This window comes from Capsicum annuum, chromosome 5, assembly GCF_002878395.1.
Source record: "Capsicum annuum cultivar UCD-10X-F1 chromosome 5, UCD10Xv1.1, whole genome shotgun sequence".
Classification (NCBI taxonomy): Eukaryota; Viridiplantae; Streptophyta; class Magnoliopsida; order Solanales; family Solanaceae; genus Capsicum; species Capsicum annuum.
Window position 1 is genome coordinate 51,967,350 of NC_061115.1, and position 12,834 is coordinate 51,980,183.

A 12,834-nucleotide genomic window follows, 5' to 3' on the forward strand; every position below is an offset into this window, starting at 1 on the left:
ACCAAGACATATTTAAGCTAAAACTTTTTCTTCTCTAGTATAGGTTATCTCATAAGATATTTTGGAATTCAAGACTTGAAACCTTAATCTTGAGCAAGTATGAATTAACTTTGCAGGCTAAATTTCTTAAACTCTTTGTGAAGAATGAATGCTTTAGATAATCCTTATGGTATATGACACATTACTTTCTTTATGAGTAGCTAAGTAATTTAGTCTTTGGATTATGTTGAACTAGAGTGTAGTTTTGTGTGGGTATTGTTGTGTTTGTAAGGATTTTAGTTGTTGAGTATGGATTCCACCATTGCTTGAGCTTATGGGTTGGAATTTGATGGGTGAAAACCCTAAATCTCCAAATGCGTTTGAAGTGTGAAAGCCCAAAACTCTAGAAAACCTTTATCATCCTTGAAAGATGGATGAAGACAAACATTAGGTAACCCATAACATTCTCGAAAGAGGGTTATAGGGGGGAAAACAATAGTGGACAATTAAGACTATGGTTTACTACCTTTTTAATCATAGAAATAAGTGTATTAGGAATGTAATCATGTCAAGAGCATCCGCCTAGCAATAAGGATGCTTGATTGAGGTCTTGGGTGATTATAAATATGTGTACACTTATTAGGTGCTCGAAAGAGACAACGGGTGAAGTCGTTGCGGTTTTGTTGAAAGATTGACCCTAATAAACTTTGACCTAGACTAACCTTTAGCTAACAACTAAATTTCTTGATGAACCAACTTTAACCCACATGCATTACCTCTATGTAGACATAATCTCAAGATTTCCCTAAAATCTTGAATTCTAAGCAAAAGTTTTATTCACCAAGTTCTTGTCAAATTAGGTTATGAAGAATTCCCAAGAAAATCCCCCTATTTTCTTTCAGATGTCATTTTTATTAGTATTTCTAGTAATCTTTTAGTAATTTGAGCATCCATAGGGTTTGAAGTCTATAGTTCACTCCTCAAGATTCAACCCCAATTCAAATTGGGTTACTTGATAACGACTGTCTCACCCCTAGTTATGGGAGTGAATTGAGCGTTATAAAAATGGCACCATTAGTGGGGAGTGAAATATAGATTTTTTTTGTGTAGTGTCATTCTTACTAGGGAATATCCAAAGTGGTGTAATTTACTTTATTTGTTATTTTTGAATCTTTTTTAGGTGATCAAAGTGTAAACGGAGGAATGATCGATAACGCAAGCAATATGGTCCCCCTCGATGCCTCTATTGATGATGAAGACCAATTAAATAAGGTGAGACAAATAAGTGCAATTCATATTCTGCCAACCAATGGGAATAGAGTATTTCATGTGACTAGCATTATGTTTCACGTGTTGCAAATGAAAGGGTTGTATGGGGTTCAAGCATATGAGGATCGAATGTCCATTTGAAGAACTTTGTGGAAGTTTATGTGCCATTTAACATAGCACACAATACACAAGAATCCATTTGTCTTTGACTTTTCCCATTCTCACTAACGGGTGAGGCGGTTTTATGGCTTTTCTCACTTCCACTAGCTCAATTACGTCATGGGAAGAGCTTACTACTATGTTTCTTGATATATTCTTCCCACCATAAAAAATGATTCAAAAGTATAATGAGATTGTGAACTTTTGGTAAATGAATGGACAACCATTATTCGAGGCTTGAGAGAGTTTTAATGGAAAGTTAGCCCAATTCCTAAATCATGAGGTCCCAAAAAAAATGCTCCTTAAGATTTTATATAGGGATCTTGATCCATTAAATAAAAAAGTAGTGGACAATGCGGCGGGCAGTACTATAGCAAGATTGCATCATCTTATGGCCTTTCGATTGATAGGAGAAGTATCAAAACAAAATTGGGGCTGGCATACCCGAGACACCGAAGGTTTCAAAACCCCTTCTACCATATCTATGGAGACTAATGAACAAAGAGAATGACAAGAAGAAAAGGAGGAAAACATGACCCAACTTGAGCTATTGACGAAGCATGTTATGGGTGCAACCACGAAAGTGGTAAACGCCGTAGCATAAAAATATTATGAAGAGGATGAAGAGATAAAGAAGTTGGATGAAGAAATCCGATACTTGGGAAACTACTCAGGGGGTTCCCGTCCCGCCTATCAAAGGCAAGGTGGGAACCAAGATTGAATGAATTGTGAGCTGGATCCAGATTGGAGAGATCAAGAATGGGACTATGACCATTATGTCTCTCCTCATGATCGATTTAAAGCAAAGGAATCTAGTGCCATCGAACCTGAAAAGTTCAAGGCCAAGGATGTGTTAGCAATAGAGTATAAGGCATAGGGAAGGTGGTACATTAGTTGAAGGGTGATTTCTACCACTTCACTTAAATAGTGGTGTCTCACTCCACCTCTATCAAGCATTTGGAGACCCAAGTGGGGCAAATATCCTCACAATTAAATGTTATACCTCGAGTTGGACTTTCGAGTGACACAATTGCTAATGCTAAGAGTAACGCACAAGTCCTAGAAATTGTCACAAGAAATGGAAGAGTAATTGAGGAACCATTTAGTGGAGATGTGAGTAAGAATATGCCCAAGGCCAAATTAAAGAAAGAGACACCTCAAAAAAAAGAGGTAAATAATGAGAAAGAGGTAAATGACAGTGATGAGGAGGTGGTTAAATTTGAAGGACCATAAGTTGAAGCAAGACCAGCCATCCAAGTTCCTCCCCCGTTCCCTTAATGTTTTCATAAAAAATAGGAAAATGACAAATTGAAAAAGTTCATGGACAAACTTAGCAACCTATTGATAAACATCCTATTGCTTAAATCTATCCAAGAGATCCCGGGATACACTAAGTTGATGAAAAAGTTGATGTCCAAGAAGAAAATTGTTGAAGGTGATACTATTCAAGTCACTCATAGATGTAGCGCTATCATGGATAGTAAGGTTGTGGAAAATAAAGATGACCCCAGAGCATTCACTATCCCTTGCACAATTAGGATACATGAATTTGCAAAAGCTCTATGTTACCTTGGTGCGAGCATCAACTTAATGCCTTTTGTCATATATAAGAAACTTGGTATGGATACCCCATCGCCAACCTCTATACGACTCTTGATGGTAGACTGATCTATAAAAAAGTCGTTGGGTATATTATTTGACATCCTTGTGAAAGTGGAAAAGTTCATTCTCCCAGCGGATTTCGTGGTATTGGATTGTCAAATGGACCAAGAGGTGCCTATCATTCTTGGTCATCCTTTCTTAGCCACCGGGAGAGACATTGATAATATAGAGCTGGGGGAGATAAGATATAAAGTTCAAGAGGATGAAGTCTCTTTCAAAATTTACGAATCAATAAAGCAAACCATGGAGTTGCAAGTAGTATCCGTGGTGGATGTTGAAAATGAGAAGATGAATGAAGAGGAGTTTGAGGACCCACCTTGAAAATGAAGGAAGGAAGACATAGTGCCATGATAATAACTAAGACACTAGGTGGGAGGCAACCTACAAATGCCACGAAAATGGCCCATGTCCTTTTTTGTTGTTATATTTTTCTAGGGTAGATGTTATCTTGTGCATATGAATAACCCATGCATTTGTGATACTATGGAGTGCATCAGATAAGCTGAACAGGGGAGAAATATGACGAAATTGAGTAAACTGTTGAATAGGGGAAAATAGGGGAGCATAATTGCTCTCGGTTACCATGATTACAGTCATACGAATGTTCGCGATCGTAGTTCCTTAACCGAGGTCGCAACCACTTTTTCCATTTAAACCCTAGTTGCCCTTATTTTCCTTACAGCCCCTTTTAAGATTGTACTCTAATTTAGGCTAATTTTTGGTCAAGTTTGTGAGCTCATACAACATCCTTGCATTCCATTGCATAAAAATGTAACGCCTCGAGTCTGGCACCCCAGACGCTACACAGTGCTAATAATTTGAAGGACCACTACCTGACCCATGACTGATATCTGTTATTGAGCACTGGAAAATAGTGATATTTTAATAATAATATAACTAAAATAAATGCAAAAATCTGGAAGAAAACTTGCCATAAGGTTCAAAATACTAAACAATATTGAATAAAACAACATATGAACAAGGTATGATATTACCAAGACCAAAATAACTGTCTGAACATGCTATAGTCAGAAAGCCTCTAAATTATCTGAATAAGGAGATGATGGGACATGCCCTCAATTAAATCCATCTACTGAAAATAACTAAGTACTGAAATACTAAAAGAATGAAATAATTATGTCCTCAAAATATGCGGACTCGCCACTGACTTTGACTGCTGATATCTAAGCTGTTAAGCACGATCAGGAACCTGAGCGTCCAAACCTATGGTATAAAATACCATAGCGCAAAAAAAAGGTATGCATCATTACGTGTGAATGTACTGGTATGCAAAGTGAGGTAAGGCTGAATGCAAGAGTTCATATCCATGAACTAAACTGACTGAATAACATGAACATAACTATGTGAGGATACATGCATAAATGCATAACTGTAACTAAAATCATAAGGATTTTAAATATAGAGTTTACTGATTAACATGAATTACTAATTTCTGATATAACTAATAACTGAGTGACTGTGTCTAATAGTCCTGATTTTAATGGAAGTAGTTGAGTTCCGTACTAAGCTGAGTGATTGTATCTAATAGTCCTGAAATCTATAGAACTACTTGAGTTCTTTACTGAAGATTGACACTAAGACTGTTGGAGGTAATCATCTAACCGATATGCCCCTAATAAGATATTATAATTGAGTTGGGGTCCAATCCATAACCCCAATTGGAAGGGTGTCAATACCGCACCACTGGTAAGGACAAGCCGTAAGTGACCCTCATCTGACAGGCTTTAATGTCTCAACCTACGCTGGCTAGGTAGTTATAGAATGCAAAGACTGCTTCTAAGAATCACACCCTTTACTGGCAGGTGAGTTCCCATCCTTGGGTTCACTCAGTGCTGAATCCTACTCCCATCTGAATCGACACTGAACTGAGTATACTGGACTGAACTGGATTGAGTTCACTGAATTTCGTTGACTGATGGAATATTACTGAATTTTGTTAACTGACTGAGGTAGAGAGGACTGAACTAAATTCTACTGAGTTTTCTTGAGTTCTGAGACTGACTGAATTCTATAGATCATGGCTTGACTTAGGTTATCTTGAAAATCGACCTTGGCTCTAAGAACATAGCTGAATTGTTGGGTATTAAATACCCCCAGGACTCGACAACATAAAAAATAAATGAGACATGGCACTACTTGAATGCCTGACTATAGTCAACTATTGATAATACTATCATTGAGGGATTTCATGAAGCATTCGCAAGTCATAAGCTTACACATGAATGGGAATACATGCTAACGTAATATAATTTTACAAATCCATACTTATGAGCATTCCACTAAATCATTACAAGACATAGCATTAGCATGGGTGTCATTTTAAACATGTGGGTTCACCATGAATTCATCATTAAGAACACAAATAGGTCATAATACACAATTCTTATTTATTTGAGCATTTTTACAAACACAGAAGTCATAACCTTTTCTAGGGCATAGATCAACAACTAATACATCATGGATATATCAAGCACTTCAAATTTAAGGATTTCAATCCATATACTAACATAAAGTAATGAGAATTAAATAAAGATTCAATCTTGAAAATCATATCACAACATAAACATGTGTACAATCAAACCTACAACATGGAATTCAAAATTCATATTTTGAAAATGGTTTCTTGAGATCCAAGGGTGAAAGGGACCCTTGGATGAACATTTTACATATCCTAGTTGACAATTTCTTGAAGATTGATGGAAGAAAGCTTGAGTTCTTGAATTAAAATTAATCACCTAATGTTTCTTATTCTTGAGCACTTGTGAAATAATGAATGTATTTAGCCAAAAGAGGGCTAAATTTCATGTTAGGAGGGCTGAATGTCATGGGAAAATGACCTAATTAACCTTAAGGACGTGGTCATTTAATGACTGAAATTAGGTACTAACATGTTTGGCAACGCGATACTCGACGCGTCGGACCATGATCATGCCGTGTCTCAGTACTTTTGACTAGCAATATGGAAACAATATTAACAAACATGATAGGCGACACAGCGTGCCGAGATCATGTTGGTCCATTATTTTTGACTTCCAAACATGGTCTAAATGAGGTTTGAAAAATCCAAAACTTGTCCGATAATACCTATCGACCTTCCTAATCCTGAATTAACAAAATATAGACCCTTAAATGACATTAATGTCATGAAAATGAGATTGCCAACTTTTGAAGGCTAAAAATAATCTAAGTCTGGAAACTTAACTAGAATTTTCTAAGTTTGGGACCCCTTAACAAGCTTAAAGTACTAAATTAAGCTTAGAAATTTTGCGGGGTATTACAAACACTCTAATAGGTAAGATGAATCCATGCTTTTACTTGTGATAATAGGACATAGAATGCATAATTAAGAAGGGCCTTAAATGTTGATTGTTATGCTTTCCATGTTGTCATATTGGGTATTGGTATGACGTTGACTGTTTGATTAAGGTGTGCACATAAGAAGGGCAAATCAGGAGTACCCAAATTTGTGTGAAATAGGTAGACCAATGAGCGATGCACACCAAGTTTTTGATAAAATGCTCTAATGAACTTTCAATACTTATTTTTGCTTTCTAAAGGGAATTCACACACTTGTGAGTATTGTTCTAATGATATTCTTATGCTTCCATATTGTAGAACATACTAGTAGTCTAAATTTGGAAGAAATCTATACATGCAAAGTTGACACTGATAATTGTGATAACCAAGGACAGCTTCCAGCTAGGCTACAAAAATCCTACATTTTAAAATTATTAGTCTAGCACCACCAAACACCTAGTCTAATGAACTATAATGATTAATCTAGCACATTTGCATTATTAAAATGTCATCAAGATATAATGTGTGGTTAGTGATTTCAGGACAACCTCATTGATAATTATGATCATATCCAATTCACGGCACCCGAGTGCTACATTCTTTACTATAGGGATCTTCCAAGGATAAAGCTACACCCTAAGAGAGGAATTTGCTTGGATAATGTTCCAGAGAAACTACTGGCACTTCATGACAAAGTTAAAGCCTTAGGGTGGTTGTGCTTGCCCTGAATCCATGCACTTCAAATGATAAATGGGTCCGTGAATTCGATGAAAACATCAGTGAAATCTATTTTTGGATCCACTCAATGTGACTATCAAGATTTTAGAAAAGCTGGTGAAAGTTAAGGCTAAACAAATCAATGATGTTTTGGGCTTAACCAGGAAGATATGAGTGAATTTAAAGTGAAAAAGTGTAAATTAGGGAATTGGTTGGCACATCGGCTATTCCCCATAAGGGAAGTCTCGTGGACCAAAACTAAAAGAAATATTTTACCTTTGAGGATTGGATATGGTTGCACATCATTTGTAGCTGAGTTTCTCCTTGCACCCATATAATAGCAGTCCCAGAATTGCATGCTAGGATGGGTGCATATATTCTATATGGTATCTTTCTAGATGTTTGTCAGCTTGTAGTTAATGAAATAGATCATTTCAAGGTCCAAGGCAGTATAAATCTATTCTTTTCCTTCTTAATTATATAGCTTTGCCAAAGATCGATGCCCTAATCCTCCCATTTATCCTTTGAGGATTAGAGGTGAGGGCTCACCCGATAAAAGAAAGAAAGGAAATATCTACTTTGAAAAGCTGGCATGCAGTGAGAATGAGTCTCATAGGACAAATACCATGGGACCTCTTGAGGAGAATAAAGTAAATATTGCAACCCTCAAAGAGCTTGTGTCTAGTTTGCCCCAAGGATCGGGAGAGCCTTCCACCACTCATCATTCTTATGTGTCATGTACCGATAATGAGAAGTACAAGGAGGACCAAAACAAGAAAGAAGCTACCATTGATAAGCTTAAAAAGGCCTACTCCTATTTGGCAGAGTCAAACCGAGACCTCCGGATCGCACATAAAAAAATGGTTAAAAGAGAGAAAAAGAGGGATAAATTTTTCACCAGGATATAGAAGGGTATGAATGACCTATGGAAATTTCTAAGGTCCCTTCCTACTTCTTGGGTGGACAGTGACGATGAGGCCCTAATTGAGTGGTCAATCTTGAAGAAGAAGGTAGTAATGCAGAGTCCAATAGGGATAGCAACCCATGATGCGGTTTCAGGGAACACCTTTATCTCTTTTACCCTTGATTATTTAAGTAGTGGAGACACTGTTATCTTTTAAGTTGGGGGTGTATCTTTATCCTTATTCCTTTAATTTGGGCTCGTATTATATTCTTTTCAGCTCTTTTGGATAATTCTCATCTTTATTTTATATGGGTTATAATATTTAGGCACCTTGATGGTACCCATATTTGCATGGATTAGTTATTTTGTTCTTAGTTTTCTATTTTAGTATTTATTTTATAAGTTGAGATTTGACTTTGTTATTGGGTTTCTAACCATTAATGTAGGGGAAGTCTGAGTACCCGTGGCATCAAGGCCATAGAATACAAGAGAAGTTTGAGTACCTATGGCATTGATAATTTAGGGTTGCATTAAGATCCATTGATGAAGTTTGAGTAACCATATGGTGGGTTACCCATGCTATGAACTTCAATGTGAGATGATAGCTTGGATGGTATATATGGTATAGATGCAAAAGAAAACAACCACCTCCATCCAAAAATTTTAATAAATTATTCAAAGGCATAGACGTGAGAAACTTTGTGATGAAATTTTTTACTCTTCTTATGACTCCAAAAGTTGACTTCAAAAAAATAATGAATAGTCCATATTTGTCTCGAGAAGGTAGAACAATTGAATCCTCTTGAAGAAATTCACATGCCATGTGTGTAAGGGTAAAATTATCCATTTTATGTGTACTTGTACTATCTAGAACTTGCCCTTTTAGTCTTTCAAAGCTAATTTTTGATTGTGTTTAGTTGGTGAAGTGATCATAGGAGATCTTGTGATTTTGGAAGTCCACTTTATCTTAAAGAGTCTTCCAATACATAAGAGTTACCCCTAGTCACACTCTTCGAGCCTTTGAACTTTTCTTTGGCAAACACATTACAAGATGTGACCCTTCTATTCATATACTCTTGAGCTCTATCCTTCTTGAACTTAAGTATACAAATTGAGGCTAAATCTCTAAGTTGAAGGTGGTGGAAAGAGAAAGAAGTGTAGTTGGGCCACAAAATCTTAAGAAGGTTCCTACAATGTTGAGAAACTGAAGCTTCTTGGATTTGAATAAACAAAAGATCCCATAAAGGAAATAAAGTCTTTTTCCATGTGCAAAAATTTATAGAAGAAGAGAAAAAGAGGAAAGTGGGAAAACCAAGAAAAAAGCAAACGTAGGAAAAATAGTAAAGTAAAAAGAAGTGGCCCAATAAGTGATGCATAAAAAGAGTATGATGTAGAAGTTCAAGGAGGGTGTAGCCTTGTCTTCCCAAATGATATTCCACCCCAACCCTAAACCTATATTACAAGCTCAAAAGTCCTTTTGTGATTCCCAACCAAGTATGGTCACTGTAGTGGTGATTAAAAATAGGGGAAAGCCTATGTCATGGTACTTGTTAACATGGAAAATTTCTCGAGAGAGTGAGTGGTTGCACTTAAAATTCCTTGTTGCATGATTGGTATCTAGGAGTGTGAATTTCTTCTTCCTTGTGAGGAGGCATGCGAACTAGTTGAGGTGGGTGATTTTGTCACCTCCCACATAATGACACAAGTGGAAGTATAGAATGATTGTAGTCAACATGTGAGTCATTTTTAGAGTATTAGTAATTGTTACATAGTTGCTTCACAAAGTTTATTGCATCATTCGTTATTCCATTTGATGGTGAGGGGAGTTGTTAAAATCCTATTTGCCCATGTGTAAAAGTTTTTTTTTTATGGAGCAATGTAGTTTGAGTCTTTATGGCCATTGAGTGATAGAAAGAGGGCATACATGTGAAATTGTCTCATAGTACGTGGTAGTGTTTCTTGAGGATAAGCAATGTCTTAAGTTGGGGTGTTGATGAGTGGTAAGTTTACTACTCATTCATACTCATCATTCGTGCATATTACCCTATTTTGAATGAGTAAATGAGACAAAATCTATGGATATATACACTACTATCCACTCTTTGTAGCCAAAAATTTGAGGATACCAAAAGATGTGGATTGGAGCTGAAAATGATAAAAAAGGAGCAAGAAAGAGTGCATTTGAAGATCTGGACTACATTGGCCTTGGTTATCATTACCACATTCCTCAATCCACGGTCGTGGTCAGTCAAGATGGTTAGAACAATGCAGTCACAACACACAACCGAGGTTGCGTGGTCGCGGTCGCGGACAGCCGTGTACGTTTACATTTAAGCAGGAATATGCCTAGGGGCAGATCTTAAAAGCACTTGGACACATCCCAAGCCATATTTAAGCTAAGCCCCTTTCTTCTTTAGGATAGCTTAACTCATAAGATATTTTGGAATTCAAGACTTGAAATCCTAATCTTGGGCAAGTGTGTAATTAACTCTGAAGGCTAAATTTCTTAGATTCTTTGTGATGAATAAATACTTTGGATAATCCTTATGGTATATCTCTCTTTACTTTCTTCATGAGTAGATATGTAATTTAGTCTTAGGATTATGTTGAACTAGAGTGTAATTGTGTGTGGGTATTGTATTGTTTGCATGGATTTTAGTTATTGAGTATGGATTCCACTATTGCTTGAGCTTACGGATATAATTTGATGGGTGAAAACCCTGAATCTCCAAATGGGTTTTATGGGTGAAAGCCTTAAACTCTAGAAACCCTTCATCATCCTAAAAAAAAGATGAAGGCAAACATTAGGTAACCCATAACATCTTCGAAAGGGGGTTACAGGGGGACAAAGTAATGGTGGACAATTGATCCTATGGTTTACTACCTTTTGAAACATTAGAAATAAGTGCATTAGGAGTGTAAATCTTATCAAGAGCATAATCATAGAAATATGGATGCTTGATTAAGGTCTTGGGGGATTATGAATATGTCTACACTTGTTACGTGCGCGAAAGAGCCAACGGGTAAAATCGTTATGGTTTTGTTGAAAGATTGACTTTAATGAACTTCTACCTAGCCTATCAATTAGTTAACAACTAAATTTCATGAGGAACCAACATCAACCCACATGCATTACCTCTATGTTGATATAATCCCAAGATTTCCCTAAACTCTTGAATTCTAAGCAAAAGTTTTATTCACCAAGCGCTTGTTAAAGTAGGTTGTGAAGAATTCACATGAAAATCCCCCTATTTCCTTTCACATGTCATTTTTATTAGTATTTTTGGTAATCTCTTAGTAATTTGAGCATCCATAGGGTTTGAAGTCTATAGTTCACTCCTTGAGATTTGACCCCAATTGAAATTCGGTTACTTGATAATGACTGCCTCACCCCTAGTTATGGGAGTGAGTTAAGCGTTATCACGGAGCTAACTAAGATCATACAGAGTGGGTAGATAAAGTAGGTATAAAATAGGTCTATCAAAGAAATGCCTATATCATCTCCTAGACTCAACATTCTTTATTTCTCTTTTTTCACACACTGGGCAAGTTCTAGAAACAAATATGTGTAATACCCTAGGAAATATTTCGTTGAAATTTTGTGCGTAAACGTGTTGGGTTCTATCTTCTAGAATGAATTATAAATTTTTCGTGTGGAATGTGTTAGATTATGACCCACCATTGTGTAGAGTATCGAATAATCTTTCCAACTATATGTGGATCATCCAAAACAGACACTTGAGCGACGAGTTATGAACATTTTGATCGAATCGTGAATAGTAGTGAACAGTAAAATGTGCAGGAAAAAGTACTGAGGCCTGACGTATTTTTTCTCCAACTTTAAACTATCATAACTCCTAGTACATAATGATATAGGTGATCTACTATATATCAACGGAAAGCTTTGCGAGTCCTCTTTCCAATGAAATTGGTTTCATCCAATTATTCTATCGGAACAAAAAGTTATGGTCGATCTACTTCAGCCTACCAAAAGTGAATTTTTGGGTCAACTTCAAATGATCATAACTTCTCGTACACAATGATCTAGGTGAGATACTATATATCAACGGAAATATATGAGAGTCTTCTTTCTAATGAAATTAGTTTCATCCAATTTGGATATCGGAGTAAAATGTTATGGGTGATCTATTTCAGACAATCAAAACAGTCCACCAAAGGACAGATTCAAAAATTATTTGGTTTTTAGGGGCGTTTTGGTCATCCCCCCTCACCCGAAATCCAATCAAACCCTATGATAAATCCTATTAGAAGCTTATATGTTATATTTCATCAAATTCCCTCAAAAAGAAAACCCTAAGCTCCTACATTCAGCTTCAAGAACATCCAAAGTTCACCATTAATTCTTCAAATTTATTCAAGATTCTAAGTTCCTAGTTTAAGAACTCCAAGAACCATCATTCAAAGGCACGATTAACATCTTAAAAATGAGTATCAATCTAAAGTTCATCATTCAAGGTATGTGGGGTTTTTCAACAAGAACTCTCTTTCGTTCTTGTGCCCAAAAGTAATTTTCTTTACAAAGGCATGATTTTTATTTGATTTTTACGAATTTGAAGCATGAACCCATATCTTATGATGATTATTATGAAATCTTGATGTTTATGATTTTGAAAGATGAATTTACATGTGTGGAGATATAAAGCATGAATCTTGAACGATATTTATCATGATTTTGATATTTGGGTCATGAATCTCCATTAAAAATTGTGTTTTTTTTAGAAAGTGTGTATTTTAAGCACGTTGATGTTGAATATTTGAGATATTTTGAATGATTTGACCGTTTGGTCTTAACGGAGTTATTTTGA